We start from the raw sequence: 13,241 nt of genomic DNA on the forward strand, positions 1-13,241 counted from the left end.
TCTTTCCCTCACAAGGCTGGTCCTCAGCTGATGTGGGAACTGACTGGATATTTTTGCTTTCTGTTTGGCCTCTCGCCGTGACCAGCCTGCGGGCTCTTACAGCATGGCGACCTGACTGCATTGAATTATCTCCATGGCTGCTGGCTTCCCCAGAGCACGTGTTCCAGTGTACCCAGCTTGAAGCCTTGGTTTCTCATGATTTAGTGTTGGGAGCCTCACATCATCACTCTTACCACATTCTACTGATTAAAAGAAGATAACAGGAGAGTGTAGTTTATGGGAGGGGGCATCTTTGGGGGCTAGCGATCATAATAAAGGTGATGCTCAGAGGTAAAAAAATAATGATTTCACAGGAAAATCTCATAGCTTTCCATGTAATGTGAATTAGTCAGTGATTCTTAGAACAGGGAGAGACCTTAAGTGTCTTCTATTTCAAATATTTCATGTAGGAGTGCCTGGGTGGCATAGTTGGTTAAGTGAGGAACTCTTGGTTTCAGTTCAGGCCCTGATTTCAGGGTTGTGATCTCAAGGTCATGAGATCGAGCCCTGAGACTGGCTCCCCACTCAGTGCAGGGTTTGTTTAAGACTCTCTCTCCTTCGGGGCGCCTGGGTGGCGCAGTCGTTAAGCGTCTGCCTTTGGCTCAGGGCGTGATCCCCACGTTCTGGGATCGAGCCCCACGTCAGGCTCCCAGGCTGGGAGCCTGCTTCTTCTTCCTCTCCCACTCCCCCTGCTTGTGTTTCCTCTCTCACTGGCTGTCTCTCTCTGTCAAATAAATAAATAAAACCTTTAGAAAAAAAAAAAAGACTCTCTCTCCTTCTCCCTCTGTCCCTCCCCTCTGCATGCACCCTCTCTCACTCTCTCTCAAATAAATAAATAAATAAATAAATAAATCTTTAAAAAAGTAAAATATAAAATAAAATATTCCAGGTACCCTTGAAGAAACTGAAGCTTGGGTAAGAGAAAAGTCTTCATGTTTATAAAAACAAAAATCAGTAATTAAGATTTAATATCTTCAGACCATCTGGATGTCACAGTATTTTAACAGTTAATCTAAACACAAATCTAAAAAATAAAGTGTAGGAATAATAATATATGTCTCATGTGAAACGATGTATAGCAATTAACTTGATACAATTGAGAGAAATCTTCCAAAATGTGCATAAAGTAAGCAATGGTATTTAAATTTCATAATGAAAAGTTTAAAAAAATAGTATCTAGAATTAGATTTAAAAAGTTTGTTTCTTATTTTTTTCTGTTATTTCATTCAAAACATTGTGACATGTGTTTGCAATGACATATTTTACCATATACTTAGTAAGAACGTTTTCATTTGAAATATTTTTCATTTTGGTCAGGTACAAATGATATGAGGAACATTATTTTTATCAGGCTGAAGTTTTATAGGTAAAAAAGGAAACTAGTGATAACCCATCAGGAATTTCCTATAGATTATCCTGGGAAATGTATATAATACCAGAAAATATTCAAAACTATTTATTAGCTCTCAGTTATTTCTGCTCTGCGAATTCTTAGCAAGGGCCTTGTTAGCGCTGTGAAAGGACTTCATGTTTCGCTGCTGTTAAATGTGGGGTGCATAAATGGAGATAGGTTCCGTGGGCACAGCAGCTGGATTTGACCGATAGGTTTGCAATGTGAGAACTCCCACCTGAAAACTCAGTGCACGTGGAAAGAAAGAATGTTTTATTTTGCAATATAACATTGAAATATGTCAAGCACATGAATGGAGACTCACTGGGCTGATATGTGTTCTGAGAATAAAAGAAACATAAATTGCTAAGGCTCGGGGACATGCCCATTCTATGAATGGAGATGGACTTTGCTGCCAGGGGAAGCAAGTTGCTGGGGTTTTAGGTGACACATTCCCACTCTTTGCTTTACCAAGAAAAAGGTTTGGAAAGCAAACTACTTGAAACGTTTCCCCAGTGGTTTCCAATGACTATCGAACCCATCAAGCATCACATTTATTTTAGACACAGACTCTCTGTATGCCTCAAGAAACCCTTTCAGCTCTAAAGTCATTGGAAGCACCTGTCATCTTCCTTCACCTTTTACTGTCAGGCTCTGTATGCCTTTAAGGTAGGTCACCTTTTTTTGGCATCCTGCTTCATTGTAGGTTTGGAAGCTAAAATTCTTCCTCCACATGAGTTGTATTTGGAATTTGAGAGGACGTTTTGCTTGCCCTCCTTTTCTCCACCCAACATATCCCATTGCATGGTTAAACTGCTACTCTCATCTATTTATTCAGTGAAATATTTCTGTATGATGTTCTATAAATATTACATTTTAGAATACTATAAATTCATATTTTATTAAACTATTATTTATTGAACTCCCACTGTAAGGAAGAAACAATGTTAGGGGTAAAGGAGCCAGAGAGATAGATTTGCCCTTGCTGTCACTGTGGTTGGGCAAACAGTGCCAGGAAGAAGTTAAAGAAGTTTTTGCATAAGCAGAACAGAACCAAGATCTGGTAATGCTTTATTAAAAAAAAAAAAGAAAGAAAGAAGTAAAGAAAGAGAAAAAGAAAAAGAACTGGTGGGAGTTTCCCATGACTATTCAGAGACCTTGATTCCCACTATCCCAGAATTTGACTCTAACTCTTCCATGAGAAAAGTAATATATTTAGCTTTCCTAATGTTTTCCCTCGATATTCCCTACCTGGCTTAGGAGAAAATGAGCTCCTTGGATTCAGTATGCAAAGTAGAGACTGGCCAATATGTTTTCATTTTATGATTCCGGAAACATTTCCTAGAGCCTCTCAAGGTTAATCAAGTACCCCAGAGGCTGCTATGGGGGTTGCAGAATCTAATTATTATTCCATGTAACTACTGTACCAACTTCCTCAACTCCCTGTTTAGAACTCCTTCTGAGACTGTGAACAAGTTCCGCAGCCGTGTGCATATGGACAGAATCACTCTGCCTCTGCTTGGGTTCTGAAGGGCAAGACGAGGAGAGGAAGGAGATTCTTTGGTTTCAATGACTGATCAGAATCGTTTTCCTTTATTCTATCTTGTCAATAACACAAAAAGACAATGGTTTAATAAGTGCATCATGTCTAATAAAATGCTCGGATCAAATGGGGATGAATTTGTTTTAAAGGGGTGAGAGAAAGGGGGAGAATCATTAACACCTGCTTTGCTTTGAAAGCAGAGATAAAAATTCACCTTGATTCAGATATATCTTCAGAGACGAATGAGTGGAGAGTCACCTGTAAGTGACTTTTTAAGTTTATATTTATAAAGGAACAGGAGGAATAGTTATATAATGCAAACTTTTGCTCTCTGGCTAGTTTAGCAAGTGTATACCAATGAGGCCTTAACAATAAAATTACGCCAAAGATAAGAGACCAAAGTCTTAAAAGGAAGGCCAAAAATTTTGTTGGTAGGAATTGGTTACTTAACCAAGGCTGATACTTTGACCTCCAGAGAATGGGGTTTACTTTTTTTGGGAACAACACATAAGACTGGGGTACACATCTCAAAACCAACTTATAACCTTCATGACCCAGATGAGATTTGGACAGTGTCCTGGGCCACTAATGTCACCTTGCTATAGTTGTTTAAACATAAAATAGAATCATGTAAGAATATGAATAAATAGCAACTGTAGGGTTATGTTTTCAAAAAAGATGTGTTGAACTTTCTGTGGTTAAGTTATATCAGACACTATTTGTTTCTTACCCCAAATCCATTCCTCACCCTTTTATCCTTTGCTGCCTTCCCATCTTATATACAGTAAACTTAGGTCTCTTTCACTGTAGAAGTTGACCATATAATCTAGTTCTGGACACTGATACATGAGGGGAAATCTAATAGAAGGAATTTCTAAAAAAGATAATTTCTAATTGAAATATAATCAACATATAGCATCATATTAGTTTCAGGAATACAACATAATGGGTCAATATTTGTATACATTGGGAAATGATCAGCATAAGAAGCCTAGTTACCATCTCTCACCATACAGTCACAAACTTTTTTTCTTTTAATGAGAACTTTTAAGATTTACTCTTACCAACTTTCAAGTATGCCGTACAATATTATTGACTATATTCACCATGCTGTATAATATATCCCCATGGCTTATTTATTTTATAACTGAAAGTTTGTACCTCTTGACCTCCTGGACCCATTCACCCACCCTAACCATCTGCCCTCTGACAACCACTAATCTGTTCTCTGTATGAATTTGGTTTTGTTTTCTTTTGTTTATTCATTTGTTTTGTTTTTTAGATGCCACATATAGATGAAATTATATGGTGTTTGTCTTTCTGTCTAGCTTATTTTACTTTGTGTAATACCCTCAAGTTCCATTCATGTTCTTGCAAATGGAAAGAATTTGTTCCTTTTTATGGCCGAGTAGTACTCTATTGCATGGATGGATGGATGTGTTTATGTATGTCTCTGTGTGTGTGTGTGTGTGTGTGTGTGTGTGATATATATATACATAACACACCTTCTTTCTCCAGTCAGTCATCAACAGACATTTAGGTTGTTTCCATATCTTGGCTATTGTTAATAATAATACAATAAACATAAGGGTGCATATATCTTTTCAAGTTAGTGTTTTCATTTTCTTTGAATAAATACCCCAAAGTGGAATTGCTAGATCATATATATGGTAGTTCTAGTTTTAATTTTGGGGGGAACCTCCATACTGTTTTCCATAGTGGCTGCACCTATTTACATTCCTACCAACTGTGCACAAGGGTTCCTTTTTTCCCCATACTATCAGCAACACTTGTTATTTCTTATCTTTTTGATAATAGCTATTCTGACAGATGCAAAATGATATCTCATGTGGTTTTTACTTGAATTTCCCCAATGATTAGTGATGTTGAGCATCTTTTCATGTGCCTGTGGGCCATCTGTATGTCTTCTTTGGAAAAATGTCTAATCAGATCTTCTGCCCATTTTTTTAATCAGATTTTTTTTTGTTATTGTTATTTAGTTATATGAGTTAGTTACACATTTTGGATATTAACCCCTTACTGGATATATGATTTGTAAACATCTTCTCTCAGTCAGTAGTAACCCTCTCATTTTGTTCATGGTTTCTTTTGCTCTCCAGAAATATTTTAGCTTGATGTAGTCCCATTTGTTTATTTTAACTGTTATTGCCCTTGACCTTTGAGAAAGTCTCAAAAATCATCACCCAGGATTGATGTCAAAAAGCTTACCCCCTATGTTTTCTTCTAGGGTTTTTATGGTTTCAGATTTTTACATTCAAGTCCTTAATCTGCTGTGAATTAATTTTTGGGTATGGCATGGTCGTCCAGTTTCATTCTGTCCCATGTAGCTCTCTGGTTTACCCAACACCGTTTAGAGAAGACAGTGTTCTTTCCCCATTGTATAGTCTTGCCTCTTTTGTCATAAGTTACTTGACCATATATGCATAGGATTATTTTTAGGCTATTATGTTCCATTGGTCTGTCTGTTTTTTATGCCAATCCTACACTTCTGATTACTATAGTTTTATAATATGGTTTGAAATCAGGGAGTGTGATGCTTCTGGCTTTGCTCTTTTTCAAGGTTGCTTTGGCTATTTGGGAACTGTTGTGGTTCCATACGTACTTCAGGATTCTTTGTTCTATTTCTGGGAAATATGCTACTGGGCTTTTGATAGGGGTTTCATTGAATCTGTATATTGCTTTGGGTAATATGGACATTTTAACAATATTACTTCTTCCAATATATGATTATGAAATATTTTTCCATTATTCAATGTCTTATAGATTTCAGAATGCAGGTCTTTCACTTCCTTGCTCAGATTTATTCCTAGATGTTTTATTCTTGTTGATGCAGTTGTAAATGGGATTTTCTTAATTCCTCTTTCTGATAGTTAATGTATTAATTGTTTATGCATTCATATGTATACGTGTAATTATAATGTATAAAAATGCAACAGATTTTTATACATTGAATTTGTACACTGCAATTTTAGTGAATTCATCTGTTAGCTCTAACAGTTTTTTTTTGTGGAGTCTTTAGGGTTTTCTAAAATCATGTTGACCACAAATAGAGTTTTATTTCTTCATTTCCAATTTGGGTGCTTTGTATTTTAAAAAGATTAATTTATTTATTTGAGAGAGATAGAGAATGAGCAAGAGGGGCAAAGGGATAGGGAGAGAGATCATGACTTGAGCCAAAACCAAGAGTCAAATGCTTACCCGTCTGCGCCACCCAGGTGCCCCTCAGTATGGATGCTTTTTATTTTAGTTTTTTTCCTGCTTAACTGCTCTGGCTAGGACTTCCAATATTATGTTGAATAAAAGTGGTGAGATTGGGCATCCTTGTCTTGTTCTTGATCTTAGAGGAAAAGCCTTGAGCTTTTCACTACTGAGTATGACCTTAGCAGTGGGTTTGTCATATATAGTCTTTATTATGTTGCTGTATGTTCAGTCTATACTCATTTTCTTGAGAGTTTTTATTATGAATGGATGTTGAATTTTGTCGGATGCTTTTTCTGCATCTACTGAGATAATAATAAAAAACATAATAAAAAATCATATGATTTCTATCCTTTGTTTTGTTAATGTTGTGTATCATGTTGATTGATTTGCAGATGTTGAACCATCCTTGTATCCCTGGGATAAATCCTACTTGATTATGGTGTATGATCATTTTGATGTATTGTGGAATTTGGTTTGCTAATATTTTGTTGAGAATTTTTGCATCTATGTTCATCAGGGATATTGGCTTGTAGTTTTCTTTTTCTGTGTATTGTCCTTGTATGGTTTTGGTATTAGGGTAATGTTTGCCTCATAAAATGAGCTTGGAAGCTTTTCCTCCTCTTCATTTTTTTGGAAGAGTTTAAAGTAGGTATTCAATCTTTGAATGTTTGGTAGAATTCACCAGTGAAATTGTCTGGTCCTGGAATTTTGTTGGGAAGTTTTTGATTCCTGATCAAATCTTACTAATAGTCTCTTCAGACTTTCTATCCATGATTCACTCTTGGAAGATTTTATGTTAGTAGGAATTTATCCATATCTTTTATGTTGTCTGATTGTTGGTGTGTAATCGTTCATGGTAGTCTCTTAGGATGCTTTGTATTTCTTTGGTTCAGTTATAACTTCTTTTTCATTTCTGATTTTATTTATTTGAAACTCCTCTTTTTTTTCTAGTGAGTCTAGCTAAAGGTTTGTCAATTTTGTATACATATCTTTTTGACAAACCAGCTCTTAGCTTTGTTGATCTCTTGTTGTCTTTTTAATCTCTGTTTCATTTATTTCTGCTCTGATCTTGATTATATCCTTCCTTCTACTAACTTTGAGGTTCCTTTGTTCCTTTGCTAGTTCTTTTAGGTATAAAATTAGATTGTTTGAGACTTTTCTTCAGGTATGCCTGTATAGCTATGAACTTCGCTCCTAGAACTCCTTTCCTGCATCCCATTGATTTTGATATTTCATTTCCATATTCATTTGCCTCAAGATATTTTTTAATTTCTCCTTTGATTTTTTCGTCGACTCATTGGTTGTTCAGTAGTGTGTTGTTTAATCTCCACATATTTGTGACTTTTCCAGTCTTCTTGTAATTGATTTCTAATCTCATGTTATTGTGGTTGGAAAATATAAAACATGAGGTGGCGGATATCATGTAGAGTTTTAGAATGCATTCAAACTTAACTTGCTATCAAAATACCCTGTTTTGCTGCCCACCACTCTATCCAGTCTACCTTTTCATTCTTCGAAGTGGCATGACCAAGAACCACGGGTACCGGTGGAGAAAAAATCCTGGAACACCACTCTCTTCTGACCTGCAAGGGTTCTGCTGAGAAACCTGCTTATGGGGTTCTCTTGTATATAACAAGTGATTTTTCTCTTGTGGCTTTTAAGATTCTCTCTTATCTTTAACAGTTGACATTTTAATTATAATGTGTCTTGGTGTGGCTCTCTTTGGGTTCATCTTTTTTGGAACTCTCTGGATGTCTGTTTCCTTACCCATGTTAGGGAAGTTTTCAACCATTATTTCTTCAAATCTCCTTTCTCTCTTTCTTATTCTGGGACCCCTATGATGCAAATGTTATTCTACTCGATATTCTCCTATAGGTCCCTTAAGCTATCTTCACTTTTTATAATTCTCTCTTCTTCTCTCTCCCTCTCCCTCCCCACTTCCCTCTCTCTCTCTCTTTTTTTTTTTTTTTTTTTTGTCTTGCTTTGTTTTGGTGAGTTCCATTGCTGTGTTTTCCAGACCCCAGATCCCTCCTTCTGCATCATCTAGTCTCCTATTTTTACACCTCTAGTCTATTTTCTGTTCAGCTGTTGTATTTTTTTGGCTCTGAGACTTCTGTTTGGTACTTTCTTATATTTCTATCTCTTTGTTGAAGTTCTTTCTGTGTTCCTTCATTCTTTTTACAACTTTAGTGAGCATCTTTTTGACGACTACTTTGAATACTTTATCAGGTAAATTACTCATTTCTATCTCATTAAGATCTTTTTCTGGGGTTTTATCTTGTTCTTTCTTTTGGAATATATTCCTCTGTTTCCTTATTTTGCTTGGCTTCCTGTGTTTATTTCTTTATTTTTTTTTAAGATTTATTTATTTATTTGAGAGAGAGAGATCACAAGCAGGGGGAGTGGCAGGCAGAGGGAGAAGCAGGCCCCCTGCTGAGCAGGGAGCCCATATGGGGCTCGGTCCAAGGACCCCGGGACCATGACCTGAGCCGAAGGCAGCTGCTTAACCAACTGAGCCACTCAGGTGCCCTCTGTGTTTGTTTCTATATAAAATGTGAAACAGCTCTCTCCCTCAGTCTTGAAGGAGTGGCCTAATGTAGCTGCTAAACTTTATAATTTAACCGTACCTAGCTCTTGGTTATCTCTTGAGCCTTCATAATTGCCTAATTAGCCTGATTAATTCCTGAGAGGTCTCAGTGGCTGAGGGTGAGGCAAGACCCATCAGTGTTCTAGAAAGAGGGATCTCATTCAGCATCTAGTTTCCAGCTGATTGGAAGGCAAACCCTTAGCCAGCAACTTTTAAAGAGTGCAATATATACCATCTTGTGGGACCATAATCACAAACTTTGCTGGTCTCCAGTCTAGTTGCAATTTGAAGATGTTCCCTTGATGACAGCTGGAAAAAAATTGGGGGTCCAGGTAAGTGTAATGTGCTCCTTTCTTGGGGATACTGATGAGTTGTAGTGAGGTAGAGAGAGAGTGGAAAGATAGCATGCCCCAGCCCTCATTCCCCGAGAGCACTTCTACAGCCTCTACTTGTGTAGCAAACCTGAAGCCGGCCCCTCAAATTGAAGCTCCAGGACAAGTAAACAGGCCTTTTCACAGAAAGTCTGAGGGTGTGTTTCTGTCTGTTATCTGTATTGTGTCTTGGGGGTGGTAGCCTGCCAAAAACTGTCTCCGCGATTGTTTCTGACCTGTGTGACCAGAAATGCAAGCGCCATTGGCCACGGGAACCAGACATTCAAGGGGTGACCCCCATGTGGACTACACATATTTTGGCTTTAGTGGGGCCATGGTGAGTACAGAGGTGTGGTATGCCCGCTGGTGCCAGCAAAGTAGAGGGAGATTGTGAAAATGGCATGTGCCAGCACCTCCTTTTTCAGAGAGAGTCCAAGTAGGTCTGTCCCTCTGGCAAATCCTTTAAAATTAGCAAACAAATATCTTTCATATATAATCTAGTTGCTCTTTAAACTGCTGCTGTCGTGCTGGATCCCAGGGTGAGTGGGTCTGCATGTAAGCCCTTTAGGAGTATAATCTGCATTTCCATGGGCCTCCTGGAGGCAAGCCACCTTGGTTTTTAAAGCCAGCCATTTTGGGGTATCCTTTTTCTGTTTCAGGTCCCAAGCATTGGGGTGCCTGATGGAAGGCACACATTATTTGCTCCTTAGGGAAAAGGGACATGTTTATGAGATCCTTCCTGATTCCACCATTCTGGGGGGAAGTTTTTGACGAGACTGTGTCTCTACCTCTCCTATCCATCTCTGTGTGGCCCTTTTATTCATTGTTGTGGAGGAACTGTTCAGGTAGTTTTCAGGTCTTTTTCAGAGAGGAATGTTCCATATGTAGTTATAGATTCGGTGTGTTCATGGGAGAAGGTGAGTTCAGGATCTTTATATACCACCTTCTTGAACTGCCTAGAAAAGACAATTTCTAGATGAACTTGTCAAGCAAAGGGAGCTTGCTGTCTTTCCTAGCCAATGCTTCCCTTTTCAGCCTTGTATCTGTACATCATGATGTCTGGTGCTTAGGTGTCCATTTTATTACTGGGAAAGGGGAGGTGGTAACACGCATGTGGGTGAAAAAAAATCCATACTCTATAAATAATTCAGAATGGAAGGAAATTTGTTGACCTCTGCTGAACCCACTGAATAGCTTCCTACCTCCAGACATCATTTTAACTAAACAATAAACGGTTTAAATAGCTGCTCTTTGGACATTAATACTTGTAGTCAAAAGTGTTGCTTACTGATAAGGTATGTGGGTGCTCAAGGCATTGGTTGAAAGACAAAATATATGTGAACATAAAGCTATTCTAAGTTTAGAATGTGGGCTATTTTAGATTCCTGTATTTTCTCAAAGCCCTTTCACACAAATATTTATTTGGTTAACATATTAATTCTCAGAAGTAAACAAGGTTAGTGTTCTGATTATAGCCATATAAATAAGGAAACTGGAACACAGAGGTACAGGGACTTTATCTAAAGGGACAAAACCTGTATAGAACAGAGCTGAGGACCGAGCTAAGAGCTTTGATTCATTGTCTGGTAAGACTCTCTGTGGGGTCATGCTGCAAGTTTAAAAAAAAAAAAATGTCTTGCATCAAGAAACTGGATGGCAAATGATGCTGATTTTCTCCTTTGCTTCAAACTAGGGACCAGAATACACTAAAGAAAGCATTTTCACCTAGGCTTTCTCCCTGTTCTTCGTAGAAGGGAATTTATGCAATTACCCCAGAGAGCTACCTTGCTACAACAACAACTTGGATTCCGGCTGCAGCAAATGTGTTTACTGGGGTTAGAAGTCTAAAAGTGAACAGTTTATAAAAGGAGCTAGAAAGTGTTGTAGCAGCACCATTATAGCCCTAGTTTTCTTGTTTCTTTCGATCCAGACCCTGCCGCAGAGTCACTCTCCCTCCTGGGAATTCATGGTTTGCAAAGAGAAGGGACATCCAGTTTTATGGCTATGCTGCTGAAATGCAACAAAATGAATAATTTGCACCTCATACCAATGATGTAAAACCTTAGATGGTCTAATCAGCCTCTGTTCATCTCTACACAGAAGAATCAAATATAGTGTTTCTTCAAATGCCCTTTAAAAATAACCAAAATTTAATTGCTTTTCTCCTATCCTGGTAATTCATTTTATTTTGGGATTGTCCATTTATAATGGAGAAAAGGGTATTAAATGCCTTTGAAATGAATGCAATAGTTCTATGAAAACAACCCACAACTATAAATGTTCCAAACTTTACGTCATAAATGCGTCAATAAGTTGAGGGCAGAACCCAAGCCAGCAAAAATCCTAAAATAAGTAAACCCTACAATGTTTCATACTTGGTAATTCTGTAGTTACTGAGAAATTCATTATTTCAGAAAATCTTCTGGAAAAAAAGTATTCTACTTTGTTGTCCTATAGATTAAGTCTTTTTTGGGTGGTCGGGTAGGGAGGGAGTTAACATGTCCAAAAATATTTGATAGAAGTGATTTTTGCAACACAGTTCATTAAATGCAAGCCATGAAACTCATGATACAATAGACATTGGAAAGTAACAGGAACGTTTTCAGATGTCTTCTCCAGAGTACAGTTTCTTTTCTTTTCTTTTTTTTTTTAAGAAGTAAAAATAGTGAAGAGGAAAAAACGTTTTTTTCCCTAAGAGTTATCAAGATCATTCTGTGGTTGTAGGACACAGTACAATTCATCAGTAGAGTCCCACACAGTATCCAAGCTACGACCAGGTGCAAGTTCCATTAGTCCATTAATCCCCAAACTGATGCGAAAGAGGAGAAAATGTTGGAACATAGGCATAAGAAAAACAGAGATTTAGAATGAACTAAAGTGAAGAATTAAGAAAGGGGAGAGACTTAGAAACAGATAAAATCACAAAAATGAAGAGAGAAGCAACAAGCAAAAATCACATTTTTGCTTTGTTGTGAGCTAATTAGCCATATTATGATTAATTTATTTCTGGTGACAATTCATCATTGCACTTCTCTCTTATATCCCTGTTATTTAAATACGTATTTTAATTTGTTTTAATCTTTTGAAAAAAATGTTTACTCTGAATCATGCATTGCTTGATTGGCTGATTCATTCTCTAATTCATTCAGATATTTATTAAACATTTATTGGGTTAGTTTAATGTGCCAGGAACTAAGTAAAATCTTAGAAATACAGATAGGCATAAGTTACTTTCCTGATGGCCTGATCTGGGGACACAAGAATTCATGTAAAGAATTAAAAATACTTCAAAATGCATTTTGATAAAAATATATGCAAGAAAATGCAAAGCTAGAATGCTAGCATCCAGAACCTGGACACTTCTCGGTACCCCCACTGCTACCTTCTTGTCAGGTCCATATCATCCCTTGCCTGCATTATTGAAGGAGTCTTGGCACAACTACCACGTCTATCTTTTGCCCTGCTACACTCCTCAGGAGAGCAGTCAGAAATCCTTCTAAAACATAAGCTAGGTCATACAGCTCCTGTGCTCACTGATGGCTCCCACTTTCCCAGTCTTTGTAATGATTAATGGGGACCCTCAGTATCTGGCCTCAACCATTCTCCTCATATTTGTCTCTTGCTCTCCTTTGTGCTCACTGCCTCCATTCACACTGGGCTGTCTTGTCTTATGACCTGTGCTCTAACGGTTCCTTCTGTAAGAAAGGATCTCTGCTTAACTTTTTCTTTTTTCAAATATTTTCTCAAGTTCCACTTTCTCAACGAGGCTTATAATGAGAATTCAGTTTAACAGGGCCAAGTGCCCCTGTTCTACATATAGTTCCTATTTCCCTTCTACTCTATTTTTTTCTTATTTTCCTATAATAATTTTCACCATCTAATATACAACATGATCTATTTACTCGATTAATGAAAATGCTTTTTTTTTTGTATTCACCACACCCCACCAAGCCCCTACTCCCATGGAATGGAAATTACAAAGAGCAAGGATTTCTTTTTTTATCCCAAACATGGAGAACATATAGGAGGCACTTAATAAAATGATTCTGAATAAAAGAATGAAACAAAAGAAGTTTATTTTACTAGAGG

Source organism: Ursus maritimus, unplaced genomic scaffold (genome assembly GCF_017311325.1).
Source record: "Ursus maritimus isolate PB19 unplaced genomic scaffold, ASM1731132v1 scaffold_21, whole genome shotgun sequence".
NCBI classification, from domain to species: domain Eukaryota; kingdom Metazoa; phylum Chordata; class Mammalia; order Carnivora; family Ursidae; genus Ursus; species Ursus maritimus.